Source organism: Lepisosteus platostomus, chromosome 4 (assembly GCF_059453375.1).
Source record: "Lepisosteus platostomus isolate fLepPlt1 chromosome 4, fLepPlt1.hap1, whole genome shotgun sequence".
In the NCBI taxonomy this organism is placed as follows: domain Eukaryota; kingdom Metazoa; phylum Chordata; class Actinopteri; order Semionotiformes; family Lepisosteidae; genus Lepisosteus; species Lepisosteus platostomus.
The window spans coordinates 10,564,521-10,585,189 of record NC_142614.1 but is presented as its reverse complement, the minus strand read 5'-3'; the positions used below and the strand labels follow the sequence as shown (position 1 = coordinate 10,585,189).

Below are 20,669 nucleotides of genomic sequence, written 5' to 3'. Positions count from 1 at the left end.
CCTGGACCAGAGCTTGTTCCTGCTGCTCGGCTCTCGCACGGAGAGCGGACACACTGTCTCCATTGTTGTCTTCGCCGCATCCACGAATCTGCCCCCCTACAGCCCCCATATTAGAATACATGCTCCTGTAGTGAGCAGTTACAGTTCCACCGTTGGGTAAATATTTAAGAGTGGAAGTCAGGAAGTAATGGTGCTGTTCTCGATAACTTGTTTACTACGGAAATACTTTTTTTTCAGGAATGAATCAATCTCTTCGACGGATGGTTCCATAGTGTAGCGGTTATCACGTCTGCTTTACACGCAGAAGGTCCTGGGTTCAAGCCCCAGTGGAACCAGTTTCTTTCTCCCTCCACAACAGCTTGTTTTGTCCTGTGGAAACAACAGGAGGAGAGTAAACAACCGGGGACAGTGAGTGGAGAGACCAAACTCACAAAGAAATAGCAGTGTCTCTCGCTTTTAAAAACACATGGCGATAGAAAATAGCAAAGAAACAAGTGCCTGGCTCTCCAAAAGAAATTACAAATCAAACACCCTTTAACACTAGACTGAAAATGTTAAATAATATCCTGGTACGTCAGTGGTTCTCGCAAAACGCTCAGCTGGAGCTGCGCTACACCTACCTGCTCCCTGAGCTCATCGGGAACAGCACAGCCCACAGTGGACTCTCCTTTTCACTGATTGTGACATGGAGGGAGGATTCTCTTTTAATTCTGCTCCTCCTGGGAGAGGTCACGATGTGAATTTCACGTGTCTACTCTCTGTGGGAGAGCTGGGCAGGAAGAACGATCCGTGGTCTGGGAGGAAGAGACTCTCTTCGGGCTCCGTAGGGCTCCTCACGGGAGAATGAAGAAAACTATTCAGCTGCAGAGACGCTGATTGTTCTCTTTCGGGAATTAATGCGGTCTGTCTGTCACCTCGTGGCGCAACGGTAGCGCGTCTGACTCCAGATCAGAAGGTTGCGTGTTCAAATCACGTCGAGGTCAGTTGGCTACTTTTAAGGTTTTCATAGTGCTGATCTGCGGAGGCTGTTAGTTCTTCTTTGAAAATTGAAGAGAATCGTGGAAGACCCTGGGTTCGAACCAAGCGTATCTGATCTTAGCAAAAGTCCCGGGACACGAAGGGAGGAGGGTGTGTTCAATGAGAAACTCTCAGCGTCCCGAACGCGCTAACTGATGGCGACAGAGAGGCTCTGATATAGTCCACTAGCTCTCGGCCTCAGTGAAATCGATCCACTCGGTGAAATTCCAGCGATGCTTTTGAATTTTCAAAGAACCAACAGTAAACCAACAGTAAACTCACAGTGCAGTCGCATTGCGAACAGCGAATCATCCAGATGAAATGTCCAGACGGCAGGGCGCAGTGCTGAAGCCTCTGTCCGTGAAGAACAAAAAGGAAACACCGCTACTGGTTTTAGGCATTCATGTGAAGGACAACAGAGCTTTCACTGGCCGATTATCACACTTTATTGATAAAAAACCCTAAAACTAGCAGACCAAGCAAGCAGCAGAAAAAGAATAAGGGACACAGCGCGAGGCGGCAGTCTCTCCTCAGCCGTCCACACCCCACGTCTCCCTGGGCAGAGATTCAACACAACTTCACTCCCACCAGCAAACTACCACACACACAACACTCAACATTATGTATGTCTCACAATAGTACAACTACTGTCATTGCTGTACTGGGACAGACTATATGAAATGCAAATCTTTTAATAAACAAGGTATTCTGAGGATTTAGTGTTTAAAATGACTCTGGTGGGACTCGAACCCACAACCTTTGAATGCCTTTACAAAGCCATAGTCTAGAAATCCAACACACTATCCATTGCACCACAGAGCCTGCTGGAGCTGAGATGGTGACCTGTGGCCTTTTAAATATTATCTTTTAACTATTAAAAAAACAAAATCCAGCGCTCCTGTCGGAAAAGAATTAAAAAATCAGATCCCATCAGATCCTTCAGATCCAGGATAGGGGATTGTTCTCTTTGTGCAATGTAGTCTCACAACCTTGTGGTGCAACGGTAGTGTGTCAGACTCCCGATCAGAAGGTTGCGTGTTCAAATCACGTTGGGTTCACAATGGGTGTCATGTTTTGCTGCTGCCGAACCTGAAACCCTCACCATACAGTCCAGTTCCGCAAACCCTGCTGTGTCTGTGCCTTATATATCTATCACTTCTCGTCAGAACCTGTCTTTTCGCCAAGTATCATTCGCATATCTCCGCATACAATGACAAACAAAATCCCTCAGATCTCGGCTGCTGTTGGTTCTTTGAAAATTAAAAAGCATCGCTGGAATTTCACCGAGTGGATCAATTTCACAGAGGCCGAGAGCTAGTGGACTTTATCAGAGCCTCTCTGTCGCCATCAGTTAGCGCGTTCGGGACGCTGAGAGTTTCTTAATGAACACACCCTCCTCCCTTCGTGTCCCGGGACTTTTGCTAAGATCAGATACGCTTGGTTTGAACCCAGGGTCTTCTGCGATTCTCTTCAATTTTCAAAGAAGAACTAACAGCCTCCACAGATCAGCACCATGAAAACCTTAAGAATAACCAACTGACCCTGACATGATTTGAACACACAACCTTCTGATCTGGACTCAGACACACCACCGTTGCGCCACAAGGTCACAGACAGACAGACAGCATTAATTCCCGAAAGAGAACAATCAGCGTCTCTGCGGCTGAAGAGTTTTCTTCATTCTCTCCCGTGATGAGTCCTACTCTTCCTAAGAGAGTCTCTTCCTCCCAGGACCACGGATTGTTCTTCCTGCCCAGCTCTCCCACAGAGAGCAGACATGTGAAATTCACATCGTGACCTCTCCCAGGAGGAGCACAATTAACAGAGAATCCTCTCTCCATGTCACAATCAGTGAAAAGGAGAGTCCACTGTGGGCTGTGCTGTTCTCGATGAGCTCAGGGAACAGGCAGGTGTAGCGTAGCTGCAGCTGGGTGTTTCTCTCCTTGATCTTCTGGCTCAGTGCTCTCAAGACAGGACAGGTGAGACAACAAAAGGTAAACTGCTCCAGGTGAGGCTCAAACTCACAACCTCGGCATGACTCCGCTGAGTACTGCTGTATAAGTACCATGCGCTGACCAATTGCGCCACTGGAGCTGCAGTGGTGGTGAATCTCCATTGATTATGTCATTTTACACGTAATTGTCTTCTCAACATCCAAACTGCTGACAGACTTCTGATCAGGAGATGATCCTCCGCTCCTCGGTGTTGAGCCGTTTCTTTGTCCTGTTCAGCAGGTCACCTCTGCAGCTCCAGCAGGCTCTGTGGCGCAATGGATAGCGCGTTGGACTTCTAGACAGTGGCTAAGTGAGGTCATTCAAAGGTTGTGGGTTCGAATCCCACCAGAGTCATTTTAAACACTAAATCCTCAGAATACCTTGTTTATTCAATGATTTGCATTTCATAGCTTCTGTCCCAGTACAGAAATGACAGTAGGAGGAACATAACAGCTTAATTCAAAGAACACTCGTTTTACGAAACATAAAGTCGTACTTCTCACGGTAGTGCGTCTGACTCCAGATCAGAAAGTTGTGAGTTCAAGTCACGTCGAGGTCAGTAGATACTTCTTAAGGTGCTGATCTGTGGAGGCTGTTAGTTCTTTTCTGAAAATTAAAGAGAATCGCTGGAATTGCATTGGTAGTAGTTCAGGTGGGTAGCTGCGTCAGCATGCGTAGGCTGCAAAGGAACAAGTAATAGGTTTATTCCATGCTGAAGAAAGAGAACACAACTTTTCGGCTTTGGAGTACAACTACTGTCATTTCTGTACTGGGACAGACTATATGAAATGCAAATCTTTGAATAAACAAGGTATTCCGAGGATTTAGTGTTAAAAATGACTCTGGTGGGACTCGAACCCACAACCTTTGAATGCCTTCATGAAGCCACTATCTAGAAGTCCAATGCGCTATCCATTGCGCCACAGAGCCTGCTGGAACCGAGAAGGTGACCTGTGACCTTTTAAATATTACCTTTTAACTATTCAAAAAACAACTTCCAGTGCTCCTGTCGGAAAAGAATGAAAAAATCGGATCCGTTCAGATCCAGGATCGGGGAGTGTTCTCTTTTGCGCAGTGTGGGCTCATGACCTCGTGGCGCAACAGTAGCGGGTCTGACTCCATATCAGAAGGTTGCGTGTTTCAATCACGTTGAGGTAAGCGCTCGCATTTTCAAGCTCTACTGTTGCCGAACCGGGATCACAATGGGTGTCATGTTTTGCTGCTGCCGAACCAGAAACCCTCACCATACAGTCCAGTTCCGCAACCCTGCTGTTTCTGTGCCTTATATATCTATCCCTTCTCGTCAGAACTTGTCTTTTCGCCAAATATCATTCGTATATCTCCGCATAGAATGACAAACAAAATCCCTCAGATCTCGGCTGCTGTTGGTTCTTTGAAAATTCAAAAGCATCGCTGGAATTTCACCGAGTGGATCAATTACACAGAGGCCGAGGGCTAGTGGACTATATCTGAGCCTCTCTGTCGCCATCAGTTAGCGCGTTCGGGACGCTGAGAGTTTCTCATTGAACACACCCTCCTCCCTTCGTGTCCCGGGACTTTTGCTAAGATCAGATACGCTTGGTTCGAACCCAGGGTCTTCTGCATGTCTTCTACGATTCTCCTCAATTTTCAAAGAGGAACTAACAGCCTCCGCAGATCAGCACCATGAAAACCTTAAAAGTGACCAGTTGACCCCGACGTGATTTGAACACGCAACCTTCTGATCTGGAGTCAGACGCGCTACCGTTGCGCCACGAGGTCCTGGTGTAATGTTGTCCTACTGCTGTTTCCACAGCGCGGTGTCCGGGCGCTTTTGCTATGTTCGGTTGTGTTAAGATCGGACACGTTTGGTTAGAACCCAGGATCTTCTGCGTGTAAACTACATGGCTTTTAGCGCATTGAAGAGGGTCATCAAAACAAATAAACACCGCTCGAAGTAATTCCAGCGATTCTCTTTAATTTTCAATGAAGAACTAACAGCCTCCGCAGATCAGCACGAAGAGAAGTTTTAAAGGCATCAACGTAGCCTGACGTGAGTTGAACACGCAACTTTCTAATCAAACGGCAGACGGACTACCGTTGCACCACGAGCTCACAGGCAGGTTAAGTTAATTCCCCAAAGAGAACAATCGGCGTCTCTGAAGCTGAAGAGTTTTCTTCATTCTCTCCCGTGAGAGAGACATGTCGATAAAAAAGTGCAGAAAAACAAGTGCCCGACTGTCCGGATAAAAATACAATTCTAACACACGAGACAGAGGCATTTCAATAAGATGCTGATACGCCAGTGCTTCTCGCAAAACGTCAGAACAAGGAAACGCCACATTAATGCCGCACAGGAAGCAGGAAACATCAAAAGAGACTGCTGATCAAAATCAAGAGGTCAAAATGTGCAAACGCTTGCTTATGCAAGAGCATATTCAACTGAACTCTGTCAAGAGAACCTTCTGTTCAGTGGCTTCTTTTTTTGACAGGGGAGGGTATGCAGCGCTGACAGGAATAATCAAGTTTATATCCATCGAGTAGGTACTATACTGCTTCCCGTGAGTTAGGGTAATGTCGGGCTTGATCAAAATAAATTGTTGGAGTTTCTCACCCTCTTCGTGACTTTTTTGTTCCTGAAAGGGTTGGGCTGCAGCTCTCCCACCCGAGTCTGACAAGACCATGAAATGACTTTCATGGCGAGCGATAGCCTCTTGGTCTCGGTGCAAACGACACACTCGGTGTATTTCAAGTGCTTTTCTTCTATTTGCAAACAAGAACAAACAGTGTCCCCAGCCCTGCAGGAAATCCTGCTCTATCCTCTCCTGGGAGCGCTGCTCTTCCACCTGGGCCAGAGCTTGTTCCTGCTGCTCGGCTCTCGCACGGAGAGCGGACACACTGTCTCCATTGTTGTCTTCGCCGCATCCACGAATCTGCCCCCCTACAGCCCCCATATTAGAATACATGCTCCTGTAGTGAGCAGTAACAGTTCCACCGTTGGGTAAATATTTAAGAGTGGAAGTCAGGAAGTAATGGTGCTGTTCTCGATAACTTGTTCACTACGGAAATACTTTTTTTTCAGGAATGAATCAATCTCTTCGACGGATGGTTCCATAGTGTAGCGGTTATCACGTCTGCTTTACACGCAGAAGGTCCTGGGTTCAAGCCCCAGTGGAACCAGTTTCTTTCTCCCTCCACAACAGCTTGTTTTGTCCTGTGGAAACAACAGGAGGAGAGTAAACAACCGGGGACAGTGAGTGGAGAGACCAAACTCACAAAGAAATAGCAGTGTCTCTCGCTTTTAAAAACACATGGCGATAGAAAATAGCAAAGAAACAAGTGCCTGGCTCTCCAAAAGAAATTACAAATCAAACACCCTTTAACACTAGACTGAAAATGTTAAATAATATCCTGGTACGTCAGTGGTTCTCGCAAAACGCTCAGCTGGAGCTGCGCTACACCTACCTGCTCCCTGAGCTCATCGGGAACAGCACAGCCCACAGTGGACTCTCCTTTTCACTGATTGTGACATGGAGGGAGGATTCTCTTTTAATTCTGCTCCTCCTGGGAGAGGTCACGATGTGAATTTCACGTGTCTACTCTCTGTGGGAGAGCTGGGCAGGAAGAACGATCCGTGGTCTGGGAGGAAGAGACTCTCTTCGGGCTCCGTAGGGCTCCTCACGGGAGAATGAAGAAAACTATTCAGCTGCAGAGACGCTGATTGTTCTCTTTCGGGAATTAATGCGGTCTGTCTGTGACCTCGTGGCGCAACGGTAGCGCGTCTGACTCCAGATCAGAAGGTTGCGTGTTCAAATCACGTCGAGGTCAGTTGGCTACTTTTAAGGTTTTCATAGTGCTGATCTGCGGAGGCTGTTAGTTCTTCTTTGAAAATTGAAGAGAATCGTGGAAGACCCTGGGTTCGAACCAAGCGTATCTGATCTTAGCAAAAGTCCCGGGACACGAAGGGAGGAGGGTGTGTTCAATGAGAAACTCTCAGCGTCCCGAACGCGCTAACTGATGGCGACAGAGAGGCTCTGATATAGTCCACTAGCTCTCGGCCTCAGTGAAATCGATCCACTCGGTGAAATTCCAGCGATGCTTTTGAATTTTCAAAGAACCAACAGTAAACCAACAGTAAACTCACAGTGCAGTCGCGTTGCGAACAGCGAATCATCCAGATGAAATGTCCAGACGGCAGGGCGCAGTGCTGAAGCCTCTGTCCGTGAAGAACAAAAAGGAAACACCGCTACTGGTTTTAGGCATTCATGTGAAGGACAACAGAGCTTTCACTGGCCGATTATCACACTTTATTGATAAAAAACCCTAAAACTAGCAGACCAAGCAAGCAGCAGAAAAAGAATAAGGGACACAGCGCGAGGCGGCAGTCTCTCCTCAGCCGTCCACACCCCACGTCTCCCTGGGCAGAGATTCAACACAACTTCACTCCCACCAGCAAACTACCACACACACAACACTCAACATTATGTATGTCTCACAATAGTACAACTACTGTCATTGCTGTACTGGGACAGACTATATGAAATGCAAATCTTTTAATAAACAAGGTATTCTGAGGATTTAGTGTTTAAAATGACTCTGGTGGGACTCGAACCCACAACCTTTGAATGCCTTTACAAAGCCATAGTCTAGAAATCCAACACACTATCCATTGCACCACAGAGCCTGCTGGAGCTGAGATGGTGACCTGTGGCCTTTTAAATATTATCTTTTAACTATTAAAAAAACAAAATCCAGCGCTCCTGTCGGAAAAGAATTAAAAAATCAGATCCCATCAGATCCTTCAGATCCAGGATAGGGGATTGTTCTCTTTGTGCAATGTAGTCTCACAACCTTGTGGTGCAACGGTAGTGTGTCAGACTCCCGATCAGAAGGTTGCGTGTTCAAATCACGTTGGGGTCACAATGGGTGTCATGTTTTGCTGCTGCCGAACCTGAAACCCTCACCATACAGTCCAGTTCCGCAAACCCTGCTGTGTCTGTGCCTTATATATCTATCACTTCTCGTCAGAACCTGTCTTTTCGCCAAGTATCATTCGCATATCTCCGCATACAATGACAAACAAAATCCCTCAGATCTCGGCTGCTGTTGGTTCTTTGAAAATTAAAAAGCATCGCTGGAATTTCACCGAGTGGATCAATTTCACAGAGGCCGAGAGCTAGTGGACTTTATCAGAGCCTCTCTGTCGCCATCAGTTAGCGCGTTCGGGACGCTGAGAGTTTCTTAATGAACACACCCTCCTCCCTTCATGTCCCGGGACTTTTGCTAAGATCAGATACGCTTGGTTTGAACCCAGGGTCTTCTGCGATTCTCTTCAATTTTCAAAGAAGAACTAACAGCCTCCACAGATCAGCACCATGAAAACCTTAAGAATAACCAACTGACCCTGACATGATTTGAACACACAACCTTCTGATCTGGAGTCAGACACACCACCGTTGCGCCACAAGGTCACAGACAGACAGACAGCATTAATTCCCGAAAGAGAACAATCAGCGTCTCTGCGGCTGAAGAGTTTTCTTCATTCTCTCCCGTGATGAGTCCTACTCTTCCTAAGAGAGTCTCTTCCTCCCAGGACCACGGATTGTTCTTCCTGCCCAGCTCTCCCACAGAGAGCAGACATGTGAAATTCACATCGTGACCTCTCCCAGGAGGAGCACAATTAACAGAGAATCCTCTCTCCATGTCACAATCAGTGAAAAGGAGAGTCCACTGTGGGCTGTGCTGTTCTCGATGAGCTCAGGGAACAGGCAGGTGTAGCGTAGCTGCAGCTGGGTGTTTCTCTCCTTGATCTTCTGGCTCAGTGCTCTCAAGACAGGACAGGTGAGACAACAAAAGGTAAACTGCTCCAGGTGAGGCTCGAACTCACAACCTCGGCATGACTCCGCTGAGTACTGCTGTATAAGTACCGTGCGCTGACCAATTGCGCCACTGGAGCTGCAGTGGTGGTGAATCTCCATTGATTATGTCATTTTACACGTAATTGTCTTCTCAACATCCAAACTGCTGACAGACTTCTGATCAGGAGATGATCCTCCGCTCCTCGGTGTTGAGCCGTTTCTTTGTCCTGTTCAGCAGGTCACCTCTGCAGCTCCAGCAGGCTCTGTGGCGCAATGGATAGCGCGTTGGACTTCTAGACAGTGGCTAAGTGAGGTCATTCAAAGGTTGTGGGTTTGAATCCCACCAGAGTCATTTCAAACACTAAATCCTCAGAATACCTTGTTTATTCAATGATTTGCATTTCATAGCTTCTGTCCCAGTACAGAAATGACAGTAGGAGGAACATAACAGCTTAATTCAAAGAACACTCGTTTTACGAAACATAAAGTCGTACTTCTCACGGTAGTGCGTCTGACTCCAGATCAGAAAGTTGTGAGTTCAAGTCACGTCGAGGTCAGTAGATACTTCTTAAGGTGCTGATCTGTGGAGGCTGTTAGTTCTTTTCTGAAAATTAAAGAGAATCGCTGGAATTGCATTGGTAGTAGTTCAGGTGGGTAGCTGCGTCAGCATGCTTAGGCTGCAAAGGAACAAGTAATAGGTTTATTCCATGCTGAAGAAAGAGAACACAACTTTTCGGCTTTGGAGTACAACTACTGTCATTTCTGTACTGGGACAGACTATATGAAATGCAAATCTTTGAATAAACAAGGTATTCCGAGGATTTAGTGTTAAAAATGACTCTGGTGGGACTCGAACCCACAACCTTTGAATGCCTTCATGAAGCCACTATCTAGAAGTCCAATGCGCTATCCATTGCGCCACAGAGCCTGCTGGAACCGAGAAGGTGACCTGTGACCTTTTAAATATTACCTTTTAACTATTCAAAAAACAACATCCAGTGCTCCTGTCGGAAAAGAATGAAAAAATCGGATCCGTTCAGATCCAGGATCGGGGAGTGTTCTCTTTTGCGCAGTGTGGGCTCATGACCTCGTGGCGCAACAGTAGCGGGTCTGGACTCCATATCAGAAGGTTGCGTGTTTCAATCACGTGGAGGTAAGCGCTCGCATTTTCAAGCTCTGCTGTTGCCGAACCGGGATCACAATGGGTGTCATGTTTTGCTGCTGCCGAACCAGAAACCCTCACCATACAGTCCAGTTCCGCAACCCTGCTGTTTCTGTGCCTTATATATCTATCCCTTCTCGTCAGAACTTGTCTTTTCGCCAAATATCATTCGTATATCTCCGCATAGAATGACAAACAAAATCCCTCAGATCTCGGCTGCTGTTGGTTCTTTGAAAATTCAAAAGCATCGCTGGAATTTCACCGAGTGGATCAATTACACAGAGGCCGAGAGCTAGTGGACTATATCTGAGCCTCTCTGTCGCCATCAGTTAGCGCGTTCGGGACGCTGAGAGTTTCTCATTGAACACACCCTCCTCCCTTCGTGTCCCGGGACTTTTGCTAAGATCAGATACGCTTGGTTCGAACCCAGGGTCTTCTGCATGTCTTCTACGATTCTCCTCAATTTTCAAAGAAGAACTAACAGCCTCCGCAGATCAGCACCATGAAAACCTTAAAAGTGACCAGTTGACCCCGACGTGATTTGAACACGCAACCTTCTGATCTGGAGTCAGACGCGCTACCGTTGCGCCACGAGGTCCTCGTGTAATGTTGTCCTACTGCTGTTTCCACAGCGCGGTGTCCGGGCGCTTTTGCTATGTTCGGTTGTGTTAAGATCGGACACGTTTGGATAGAACCCAGGATCTTCTGCGTGTAAACTACATGGCTTTTAGCGCATTGAAGAGGGTCATCAAAACAAATAAACACCGCTCGAAGTAATTCCAGCGATTCTCTTTAATTTTCAATGAAGAACTAACAGCCTCCGCAGATCAGCACGAAGAGAAGTTTTAAAGGCATCAACGTAGCCTGACGTGAGTTGAACACGCAACTTTCTAATCAAACGTCAGACGGACTACCGTTGCACCACGAGCTCACAGGCGGTTTAAGTTAATTCCCCAAAGAGAACAATCGGCGTCTCTGAAGCTGAAGAGTTTTCTTCATTCTCTCCCGTGAGAGAGACATGTCGATAAAAAAGTGCAGAAAAACAAGTGCCCGACTGTCCGGATAAAAATACAATTCTAACACACGAGACAGAGGCATTTCAATAAGATGCTGATACGCCAGTGCTTCTCGCAAAACGTCAGAACAAGGAAACGCCACATTAATGCCGCACAGGAAGCAGGAAACATCAAAAGAGACTGCTGATCAAAATCAAGAGGTCAAAATGTGCAAACGCTTGCTTATGCAAGAGCATATTCAACTGAACTCTGTCAAGAGAACCTTCTGTTCAGTGGCTTCTTTTTTTGACAGGGGAGGGTATGCAGCGCTGACAGGAATAATCAAGTTTATATCCATCGAGTAGGTACTATACTGCTTCCCGTGAGTTAGGGTAATGTCGGCTTGATCAAAATAAATTGTTGGAGTTTCTCACCCTCTTCGTGACTTTTTTGTTCCTGAAAGGGTTGGGCTGCAGCTCTCCCACCCGAGTCTGACAAGACCATGAAATGACTTTCATGGCGAGCGATAGCCTCTTGGTCTCGGTGCAAACGACACACTCGGTGCATTTCAAGTGCTTTTCTTCTATTTGCAAACAAGAACAAACAGTGTCCCCAGCCCTGCAGGAAATCCTGCTCTATCCTCTCCTGGGAGCGCTGCTCTTCCACCTGGACCAGAGCTTGTTCCTGCTGCTCGGCTCTCGCACGGAGAGCGGACACACTGTCTCCATTGTTGTCTTCGCCGCATCCACGAATCTGCCCCCCTACAGCCCCCATATTAGAATACATGCTCCTGTAGTGAGCAGTTACAGTTCCACCGTTGGGTAAATATTTAAGAGTGGAAGTCAGGAAGTAATGGTGCTGTTCTCGATAACTTGTTCACTACGGAAATACTTTTTTTTCAGGAATGAATCAACCTCTTCGACGGATGGTTCCATAGTGTAGCGGTTATCACGTCTGCTTTACACGCAGAAGGTCCTGGGTTCAAGCCCCAGTGGAACCAGTTTCTTTCTCCCTCCACAACAGCTTGTTTTGTCCTGTGGAAACAACAGGAGGAGAGTTAACAACCGGGGACAGTGAGTGGAGAGACCAAACTCACAAAGAAATAGCAGTGTCTCTCGCTTTTAAAAACACATGGCGATAGAAAATAGCAAAGAAACAAGTGCCTGGCTCTCCAAAAGAAATTACAAATCAAACACCCTTTAACACTAGACTGAAAATGTTAAATAATATCCTGGTACGTCAGTGGTTCTTGCAAAACGCTCAGCTGGAGCTGCGCTACACCTACCTGCTCCCTGAGCTCATCGGGAACAGCACAGCCCACAGTGGACTCTCCTTTTCACTGATTGTGACATGGAGGGAGGATTCTCTTTTAATTCTGCTCCTCCTGGGAGAGGTCACGATGTGAATTTCACGTGTCTACTCTCTGTGGGAGAGCTGGGCAGGAAGAACGATCCGTGGTCTGGGAGGAAGAGACTCTCTTCGGGCTCCGTAGGGCTCCTCACGGGAGAATGAAGAAAACTATTCAGCTGCAGAGACGCTGATTGTTCTCTTTCGGGAATTAATGCGGTCTGTTTGTGACCTCGTGGCGCAACGGTAGCGCGTCTGACTCCAGATCAGAAGGTTGCGTGTTCAAATCACGTCGAGGTCAGTTGGCTACTTTTAAGGTTTTCATAGTGCTGATCTGCGGAGGCTGTTAGTTCTTCTTTGAAAATTGAAGAGAATCGTGGAAGACCCTGGGTTCGAACCAAGCGTATCTGATCTTAGCAAAAGTCCCGGGACACGAAGGGAGGAGGGTGTGTTCAATGAGAAACTCTCAGCGTCCCGAACGCGCTAACTGATGGCGACAGAGAGGCTCTGATATAGTCCACTAGCTCTCGGCCTCAGTGAAATCGATCCACTCGGTGAAATTCCAGCGATGCTTTTGAATTTTCAAAGAACCAACAGTAAACCAACAGTAAACTCACAGTGCAGTCGCGTTGCGAACAGCGAATCATCCAGATGAAATGTCCAGACGGCAGGGCGCAGTGCTGAAGCCTCTGTCCGTGAAGAACAAAAAGGAAACACCGCTACTGGTTTTAGGCATTCATGTGAAGGACAACAGAGCTTTCACTGGCCGATTATCACACTTTATTGATAAAAAACCCTAAAACTAGCAGACCAAGCAAGCAGCAGAAAAAGAATAAGGGACACAGCGCGAGGCGGCAGTCTCTCCTCAGCCGTCCACACCCCACGTCTCCCTGGGCAGAGATTCAACACAACTTCACTCCCACCAGCAAACTACCACACACACAACACTCAACATTATGTATGTCTCACAATAGTACAACTACTGTCATTGCTGTACTGGGACAGACTATATGGAATGCAAATCTTTTAATAAACAAGGTATTCTGAGGATTTAGTGTTTAAAATGACTCTGGTGGGACTCAAACCCACAACCTTTGAATGCCTTTACAAAGCCATAGTCTAGAAATCCAACACACTATCCATTGCACCACAGAGCCTGCTGGAGCTGAGATGGTGACCTGTGGCCTTTTAAATATTATCTTTTAACTATTAAAAAAACAAAATCCAGCGCTCCTGTCGGAAAAGAATTAAAAAATCAGATCCCATCAGATCCTTCAGATCCAGGATAGGGGATTGTTCTCTTTGTGCAATGTAGTCTCACAACCTTGTGGTGCAACGGTAGTGTGTCAGACTCCCGATCAGAAGGTTGCGTGTTCAAATCACGTTGGGGTCACAATGGGTGTCATGTTTTGCTGCTGCCGAACCTGAAACCCTCACCATACAGTCCAGTTCCGCAAACCCTGCTGTGTCTGTGCCTTATATATCTATCACTTCTCGTCAGAACCTGTCTTTTCGCCAAGTATCATTCGCATATCTCCGCATACAATGACAAACAAAATCCCTCAGATCTCGGCTGCTGTTGGTTCTTTGAAAATTAAAAAGCATCGCTGGAATTTCACCGAGTGGATCAATTTCACAGAGGCCGAGAGCTAGTGGACTTTATCAGAGCCTCTCTGTCGCCATCAGTTAGCGCGTTCGGGACGCTGAGAGTTTCTTAATGAACACACCCTCCTCCCTTCATGTCCCGGGACTTTTGCTAAGATCAGATACGCTTGGTTTGAACCCAGGGTCTTCTGCGATTCTCTTCAATTTTCAAAGAAGAACTAACAGCCTCCACAGATCAGCACCATGAAAACCTTAAGAATAACCAACTGACCCTGACATGATTTGAACACACAACCTTCTGATCTGGAGTCAGACACACCACCGTTGCGCCACAAGGTCACAGACAGACAGACAGCATTAATTCCCGAAAGAGAACAATCAGCGTCTCTGCGGCTGAAGAGTTTTCTTCATTCTCTCCCGTGATGAGTCCTACTCTTCCTAAGAGAGTCTCTTCCTCCCAGGACCACGGATTGTTCTTCCTGCCCAGCTCTCCCACAGAGAGCAGACATGTGAAATTCACATCGTGACCTCTCCCAGGAGGAGCACAATTAACAGAGAATCCTCTCTCCATGTCACAATCAGTGAAAAGGAGAGTCCACTGTGGGCTGTGCTGTTCTCGATGAGCTCAGGGAACAGGCAGGTGTAGCGTAGCTGCAGCTGGGTGTTTCTCTCCTTGATCTTCTGGCTCAGTGCTCTCAAGACAGGACAGGTGAGACAACAAAAGGTAAACTGCTCCAGGTGAGGCTTGAACTCACAACCTCGGCATGACTCCGCTGAGTACTGCTGTATAAGTACCGTGCGCTGACCAATTGCGCCACTGGAGCTGCAGTGGTGGTGAATCTCCATTGATTATGTCATTTTACACGTAATTGTCTTCTCAACATCCAAACTGCTGACAGACTTCTGATCAGGAGATGATCCTCCGCTCCTCGGTGTTGAGCCGTTTCTTTGTCCTGTTCAGCAGGTCACCTCTGCAGCTCCAGCAGTCTCTGTGGCGCAATGGATAGCGCGTTGGACTTCTAGACAGTGGCTAAGTGAGGTCATTCAAAGGTTGTGGGTTTGAATCCCACCAGAGTCATTTTAAACACTAAATCCTCAGAATACCTTGTTTATTCAATGATTTGCATTTCATAGCTTCTGTCCCAGTACAGAAATGACAGTAGGAGGAACATAACAGCTTAATTCAAAGAACACTCGTTTTACGAAACATAAAGTCGTACTTCTCACGGTAGTGCGTCTGACTCCAGATCAGAAAGCTGTGAGTTCAAGTCACGTCGAGGTCAGTAGATACTTCTTAAGGTGCTGATCTGTGGAGGCTGTTAGTTCTTTTCTGAAAATTAAAGAGAATCGCTGGAATTGTATTGGTAGTAGTTCAGGTGGGTAGCTGCGTCAGCATGCGTAGGCTGCAAAGGAACAAGTAATAGGTTTATTCCATGCTGAAGAAAGAGAACACAACTTTTCGGCTTTGGAGTACAACTACTGTCATTTCTGTACTGGGACAGACTATATGAAATGCAAATCTTTGAATAAACAAGGTATTCAGAGGATTTAGTGTTAAAAATCACTCTGGTGGGACTCGAACCCACAACCTTTGAATGCCTTCACAAAGCCACTGTCTAGAAGTCCAACGCGCTATCCATTGCGCCACAGAGCCTGGTAGAGCTGAGAAGGTGACCTGTGACCTTTTAAATATTACCTTTTAACTATTCAAAAAAACATCCAGCGCTCCTGTCGGAAAAGAATGAAAAAAAACGGATCCGTTCAGATACAGGATCTGGGAGTGTTCTCTTTTGCGCAGTGTGGGCTCATGACCTCGTGGCGCAACAGTAGCGCGTCTGACTCCAGATCAGAAGGTTGCGTGTTTCAATCACGTTGAGGTCAGCGCTCGCATTTTCAAGCTCTGCTGTTGCCGAACCGGGATCACAATGGGTGTCATGTTTTGCTGCTGCCGAACCCGAAACCCTCACCATGCAGTCCAGTTCCGCAACCCTGCTATGTCGGTGCCTTATATATCTATCCCTTCTCGTCAGAACTCGTCTTTTCGCCAAGTATCATTCGCATATCTCCGCATACAATGACAAACAAAATCCCTCAGATCTCGGCTGCTGTTGGTTCTTCGAAAATTCAAAAGCATCGCTGGAATTTCACCGAGTGGATCGATTTCACTGAGGCCGAGAGCTAGTGGACTATATCAGAGCCTCTCTTTCGCCATCAGTTAGCGCGTTCGGGACGCTGAGAGTTTCTCATTGAACACACCCTCCTCCCTTCGTGTCCCGGGACTTTTGCTAAGATCAGATACGCTTGGTTCGAACCCAGGGTCTTCCACGATTCTCCTCAATTTTCAAAGAAGAACTAACAGCCTCCGCAGATCAGCACTATGAAAACCTTAGAAGTAGACAACTGACCTCGACGTGATTTGAACACGCAACCTTCTGATCTGGAGTCAGACGCGCTACCGTTGCGCCACGAGGTCACAGACAGACAGCATTAATTCCCGAAAGAGAACAATCAGCGGCTCTGCAGCTGAATAGTTTTCTTCATTCTCCCTTGAGGAGCCCTACGGAGCCCGAAGAGAGTCTCTTCCTCCCAGACCACGGATCGTTCTTCCTGCCCAGCTCTCCCACAGAGAGCAGACACGTGAAATTCACATCGTGACCTCTCCCAGGAGGAGCAGAATTAACAGAGAATCCTCTCTCCATGTCACAATCAGTGAAAAGGAGAGTCCACTGTGGGCTGTGCTGTTCCCGATGAGCTCAGGGAGCAGGTAGGTGTAGCGCAGCTCCAGCTGGGCGTTTTGCGAGAACCACTGACGTACCAGGATATTATTTAAAATTTTCAGTCTAGTGTTAAAGGGTGTTTGATTTGTAATTTCTTTTGGAGAGGCAGGCACTTGTTTCTTTGCTCTTTTCTATCGCCATGTATTTTTAAAAGCGAGAGACACTGCTATTTCTTTGTGAGTTTGGTCTCTCCACTCACTGGCTCCGGTTGTTTACTCTCCTCCTGTTGTTTCCACAGGACAAAACAAGCTGTTGTGGAGAGAGAAAGGAACTGGTTCCACTGGGGCTTGAACCCAGGACCTTCTGCGTGTAAGCAGACGTGATAACCGCTACACTATGGAACCATCCGTCAAGAGAATGATTCAGTCCATGAAAAAAAAGTATTTCCGAAGTGAACAAGTTATCGAGAACAGCACCATTACTTCCTGACTTCCAATCTTAAATATTTACCCAACGGTGGAACTGTAACTGCTCACTACAGGAGCATGTATTCTAATATGGGGGCTGTAGGGGGGCAGATTCGTGGATGTGGCAAAGACAACAATGGAGACAGTGTGTCCGCTCTCCGTGCGAGAGCCGAGCAGCAGGAACAAGCTCTGGCCCAGGTGGAAGAGCAGCGCTCCCAGGAGAGGATAGAGCAGGATTTCCTGCAGGGCTGGGGACACTGTTTGTTCTTGTTTGCAAATAGAAGAAATGCACCGAGTGTGTCGTTTGCACCGAGACCAAGAGGCTATCGCTCGCCATGAAAGTCATTTCATGGTCTTGTCAGACTCGGGTGGGAGAGCTGCAGCCCAACCCTTTCAGGAACAAAAAAGTCACGAAGAGGGTGAGAAACTCCAACAATTTATTTTGATCGAGCCCGACATTACCCTAACTCACGGGAAGCAGTATAGTACCTACTCGATGGATATAAACTTGATTATTCCTGTCAGCGCTGCATACCCTCCCCTGTCAAAAAAAGAAGCCACTGAACAGAAGGTTCTCTTGACAGAGTTCAGTTGAATATGCTCTTGCATAAGCAAGCGTTTGCACATTTTGACCTCTTGATTTTGATCAGCAGTCTCTTTTGATGTTTCCTGCTTCCTGTGCGGCATTAATGTGGCGTTTCCTTGTTCTGACGTTTTGCGAGAAGCACTGGCGTATCAGCATCTTATTGAAATGCCTCTGTCTCGTGTGTTAGAATTGTATTTTTATCCGGACAGTCGGGCACTTGTTTTTCTGCACTTTTTTATCGACATGTCTCTCTCACGGGAGAGAATGAAGAAAACTCTTCAGCTTCAGAGACGCCGATTGTTCTCTTTGGGGAATTAACTTAAACTGCCTGTGAGCTCGTGGTGCAACGGTAGTCCGTCTGCCGTTTGATTAGAAAGTTGCGTGCTCAATCACGTCAGGCTACGTTGATGCCTTTAAAACTTCTCTTCGTGCTGATCTGCGGAGGCTGTTAGTTCTTCATTGAAAATTAAAGAGAATCGCTGGAATTACTTCGAGCGGTGTTTATTTGTTTTGATGACCCTCTTCAATGCGCTAAAAGCCATGTAGTTTACACGCAGAAGATCCTGGGTTCTTGGTAACACAACCGAACATAGCAAAAGCGCCCGGACACCGCGCTGTGGAAACAGCAGTAGGACAACATTACACGAGGACCTCGTGGCGCAACGGTAGCGCGTCTGACTCCAGATCAGAAGGTTGCGTGTTCAAATCACGTCGGGGTCAACTGGTCACTTTTAAGGTTTTCATGGTGCTGATCTGCGGAGGCTGTTAGTTCTTCTTTGAAAATTGAGGAGAATCGTAGAAGACATGCAGAAGACCCTGGGTTCGAACCAAGCGAATGACAAACAAAATCCCTCAGATCTCGGCTGCTGTTGGTTCTTTGAAAATTCAAAACCATCGCTGGAATTTCACCGAGTGGATCAATTTCAACATCATAAAAATAGTCAGATGATGATGATGCTCATCCTTCTGAATACGTGTTATACCAAAGCAGTGGAGTAACCCCGCAGGGGGCAAATAGGGTCGCACAAATAATGAAGAAGTGGAGTTTAGTTCCTCATCTGCACGTTGTCAGTGTGCAGATTCTCTCTTGGAGAGCCTGTTTCGGGGGATCGGAAGTCTCTTTTGATTTTTCCTGCTTCCTGTGCGGTATTAATGTGGCGTTTCCTTGTTCTGAAGTTTTGCGAGAAGCACTGGCGTATCAGCATCTTATTGAAATGCCCCTGTCTCGTGTGTTAGAGTTGTATTTTTATCTGGACAGTCGGGCACTTGTTTTTCTGCACTTTTGTATCGAAATGTGTTTGTAAAAGTGCAGGACAATGCTGCTATTTCTTTCTGAGTGTGTTGTCTGCGCTCGCTGACTCCTGTTCTTAACTCTCCTACTGCTGTTTCCACAGCGCGGTGTCCCGGGGCTTTTGCTATGTTCGGTTGTGTTAAGATCGGGCACGCTTGGTTCGAACCCAGCATCTTCCGCATGTAAACTACACGGTTTTCAGCCTTTAAAGAGGGTCTGAGGTTTAACACCCATCCACACCAGACAGAGGCATTTCAAGAAGACCCTGATACGCCAGAGCTTCTTCCAAAAGATCAAACAAATAAACACCGCTCGATGCAATTCCAGAGATTCTCTTTGATTTTCAAAATAGAACAGCCTAGGCAGATCAGCACCTAAAAAAAGCGTCGGCTTTTTGCTTCACTTTCCAATGAAGGAAACAACAGCAGCCGAGATCAGCGGGATGTTCTCTTTCTATACTGTGATTTCTGAAAGGTACCCTGTGAAAATACGGGTTCTGATGAGAAGGGAGGGACATATAAGGTCAGCAGGCTTGGGGAATTGGACTTTGTGGTGAGAGCTCCCGGTTTGGCAACAGCAGAGCTTGAAAAAGCGACTACTGACCTCGACGTGATTTGAACACGCAACCTTCTGATCTGGACTCAGACGCGCTACCGTTGCGCCACGAGGTCACAAACCGACTGCATTATTTCCCCAAAGAGAACAATCAGCGTCTCTGCAACTGAAGAGTTTTTTCATTTTCTCTTAACCTCAGCATGACTCCGCTGAGCACTGCTGCATATGTACTGTACCACGGGCTGACCGATTGCGCCACTGTTTACATTTAAATATAGCGCCGTCCTTCTCGGAGTATGACGCAAATACAGAAAGATCACGACCACCGGATCTTTCAGTTGTGATCTTTGATAAGTTGACACCAGCGTTTGGAGTTGAACTGTATTGCTGTAACTCCCTGAACTGCTCCTCTGGATACTGGCCCAGTGGCACCTAGAGGTGGAGTAGCAGACACAGGCATCAGACTAGCGATGTACTCTAGAGACTATGAAAGTGTTAACCTGCCACTGCTCTAATATAGTCATAAAACATATCTCAGAGACTGGAAAAAACTCTCTCACACTGACACTATACAATAGAGACTGGAACAACTCTCTCACACTGACACTATACAAGAGATACTGGAACAGTACTGTCACACTGACACTATACAATAAAGACTGGAACAGTACTGTCAAACTGACACTATACAATAGAAACTGGAACAAAACTGTCACACTGACATTATGCAATAGAGACTGGAACAGCACTGTCACACTGACACTATACAATAGAGACTGGAACAACTCTCTCACACTGACTATACAATAGAGACTGGAACAACACTGTCACACTGACACTATACAACAGAGACTGGAACAGCACAATCACGCTGTCACTATACAATAGGGACTGGAACAACTCTCTCACACTGACACTATACAATAGGCAATGTTTGTGAGATTCATTAGCACTGCGCAGACAGACAGGACAGGTGAGTAACAACCTCTGCATGATTCCGCTGAGCACTGCTGTATAAGTAGCACACGCCGGCTGATTGTGCCTCTGTAGTGGTGCTTCTCCATTGATTATGTCATTTTACACGTCATGGCCAGGA

The 20,669-nt window shown here is 46.8% G+C and overlaps 22 non-coding genes across 22 annotated transcripts; 10 read left to right on the top strand and 12 right to left on the bottom strand.

The window, feature by feature from the left end:
- The first annotated feature begins 262 nt into the window (after nt 1–262).
- trnav-uac (transfer RNA valine (anticodon UAC)) lies at nt 263–335 on the top strand. Its single transcript has one exon. It is a non-coding gene; the product is annotated as a tRNA-Val (tRNA).
- Nucleotides 336–911: 576 nt separating this feature from the next.
- On the top strand, nt 912–983 carry trnaw-cca (transfer RNA tryptophan (anticodon CCA)). The gene has a single exon. It is a non-coding gene; the product is annotated as a tRNA-Trp (tRNA).
- Nucleotides 984–1,746: 763 nt separating this feature from the next.
- On the bottom strand, nt 1,747–1,839 carry trnar-ucu (transfer RNA arginine (anticodon UCU)). The gene is made up of 2 exons: nt 1,803–1,839; nt 1,747–1,782 (listed from the first exon to the last, which is right to left on the bottom strand). It is a non-coding gene; the product is annotated as a tRNA-Arg (tRNA).
- Nucleotides 1,840–3,017: 1,178 nt separating this feature from the next.
- Nucleotides 3,018–3,111, bottom strand: trnai-uau (transfer RNA isoleucine (anticodon UAU)). Its single transcript has 2 exons — nt 3,074–3,111; nt 3,018–3,053 (listed from the first exon to the last, which is right to left on the bottom strand). It is a non-coding gene; the product is annotated as a tRNA-Ile (tRNA).
- A 161-nt stretch (nt 3,112–3,272) lies between these two features.
- trnar-ucu (transfer RNA arginine (anticodon UCU)) lies at nt 3,273–3,365 on the top strand. The gene is made up of 2 exons: nt 3,273–3,309; nt 3,330–3,365. It is a non-coding gene; the product is annotated as a tRNA-Arg (tRNA).
- Nucleotides 3,366–3,848: 483 nt separating this feature from the next.
- On the bottom strand, nt 3,849–3,941 carry trnar-ucu (transfer RNA arginine (anticodon UCU)). The gene is made up of 2 exons: nt 3,905–3,941; nt 3,849–3,884 (listed from the first exon to the last, which is right to left on the bottom strand). It is a non-coding gene; the product is annotated as a tRNA-Arg (tRNA).
- Nucleotides 3,942–4,700: 759 nt separating this feature from the next.
- On the bottom strand, nt 4,701–4,772 carry trnaw-cca (transfer RNA tryptophan (anticodon CCA)). The gene has a single exon. It is a non-coding gene; the product is annotated as a tRNA-Trp (tRNA).
- Nucleotides 4,773–6,097: 1,325 nt separating this feature from the next.
- Nucleotides 6,098–6,170, top strand: trnav-uac (transfer RNA valine (anticodon UAC)). Its single transcript has one exon. It is a non-coding gene; the product is annotated as a tRNA-Val (tRNA).
- Nucleotides 6,171–6,746: 576 nt separating this feature from the next.
- Nucleotides 6,747–6,818, top strand: trnaw-cca (transfer RNA tryptophan (anticodon CCA)). The gene has a single exon. It is a non-coding gene; the product is annotated as a tRNA-Trp (tRNA).
- A 763-nt stretch (nt 6,819–7,581) lies between these two features.
- Nucleotides 7,582–7,674, bottom strand: trnar-ucu (transfer RNA arginine (anticodon UCU)). The gene is made up of 2 exons: nt 7,638–7,674; nt 7,582–7,617 (listed from the first exon to the last, which is right to left on the bottom strand). It is a non-coding gene; the product is annotated as a tRNA-Arg (tRNA).
- Nucleotides 7,675–8,852: 1,178 nt separating this feature from the next.
- Nucleotides 8,853–8,946, bottom strand: trnai-uau (transfer RNA isoleucine (anticodon UAU)). The gene is made up of 2 exons: nt 8,909–8,946; nt 8,853–8,888 (listed from the first exon to the last, which is right to left on the bottom strand). It is a non-coding gene; the product is annotated as a tRNA-Ile (tRNA).
- Nucleotides 8,947–9,107: 161 nt separating this feature from the next.
- Nucleotides 9,108–9,200, top strand: trnar-ucu (transfer RNA arginine (anticodon UCU)). Its single transcript has 2 exons — nt 9,108–9,144; nt 9,165–9,200. It is a non-coding gene; the product is annotated as a tRNA-Arg (tRNA).
- Nucleotides 9,201–9,683: 483 nt separating this feature from the next.
- Nucleotides 9,684–9,776, bottom strand: trnar-ucu (transfer RNA arginine (anticodon UCU)). Its single transcript has 2 exons — nt 9,740–9,776; nt 9,684–9,719 (listed from the first exon to the last, which is right to left on the bottom strand). It is a non-coding gene; the product is annotated as a tRNA-Arg (tRNA).
- Nucleotides 9,777–10,536: 760 nt separating this feature from the next.
- Nucleotides 10,537–10,608, bottom strand: trnaw-cca (transfer RNA tryptophan (anticodon CCA)). The gene has a single exon. It is a non-coding gene; the product is annotated as a tRNA-Trp (tRNA).
- Nucleotides 10,609–11,932: 1,324 nt separating this feature from the next.
- On the top strand, nt 11,933–12,005 carry trnav-uac (transfer RNA valine (anticodon UAC)). The gene has a single exon. It is a non-coding gene; the product is annotated as a tRNA-Val (tRNA).
- A 576-nt stretch (nt 12,006–12,581) lies between these two features.
- trnaw-cca (transfer RNA tryptophan (anticodon CCA)) lies at nt 12,582–12,653 on the top strand. The gene has a single exon. It is a non-coding gene; the product is annotated as a tRNA-Trp (tRNA).
- A 2,034-nt stretch (nt 12,654–14,687) lies between these two features.
- On the bottom strand, nt 14,688–14,781 carry trnai-uau (transfer RNA isoleucine (anticodon UAU)). The gene is made up of 2 exons: nt 14,744–14,781; nt 14,688–14,723 (listed from the first exon to the last, which is right to left on the bottom strand). It is a non-coding gene; the product is annotated as a tRNA-Ile (tRNA).
- Nucleotides 14,782–14,942: 161 nt separating this feature from the next.
- Nucleotides 14,943–15,035, top strand: trnar-ucu (transfer RNA arginine (anticodon UCU)). Its single transcript has 2 exons — nt 14,943–14,979; nt 15,000–15,035. It is a non-coding gene; the product is annotated as a tRNA-Arg (tRNA).
- Nucleotides 15,036–15,518: 483 nt separating this feature from the next.
- Nucleotides 15,519–15,611, bottom strand: trnar-ucu (transfer RNA arginine (anticodon UCU)). Its single transcript has 2 exons — nt 15,575–15,611; nt 15,519–15,554 (listed from the first exon to the last, which is right to left on the bottom strand). It is a non-coding gene; the product is annotated as a tRNA-Arg (tRNA).
- Nucleotides 15,612–16,358: 747 nt separating this feature from the next.
- trnaw-cca (transfer RNA tryptophan (anticodon CCA)) lies at nt 16,359–16,430 on the bottom strand. The gene has a single exon. It is a non-coding gene; the product is annotated as a tRNA-Trp (tRNA).
- Nucleotides 16,431–18,375: 1,945 nt separating this feature from the next.
- Nucleotides 18,376–18,447, top strand: trnaw-cca (transfer RNA tryptophan (anticodon CCA)). Its single transcript has one exon. It is a non-coding gene; the product is annotated as a tRNA-Trp (tRNA).
- Nucleotides 18,448–19,617: 1,170 nt separating this feature from the next.
- On the bottom strand, nt 19,618–19,689 carry trnaw-cca (transfer RNA tryptophan (anticodon CCA)). Its single transcript has one exon. It is a non-coding gene; the product is annotated as a tRNA-Trp (tRNA).
- Between the last annotated feature and the right edge of the window lie 980 nt (nt 19,690–20,669).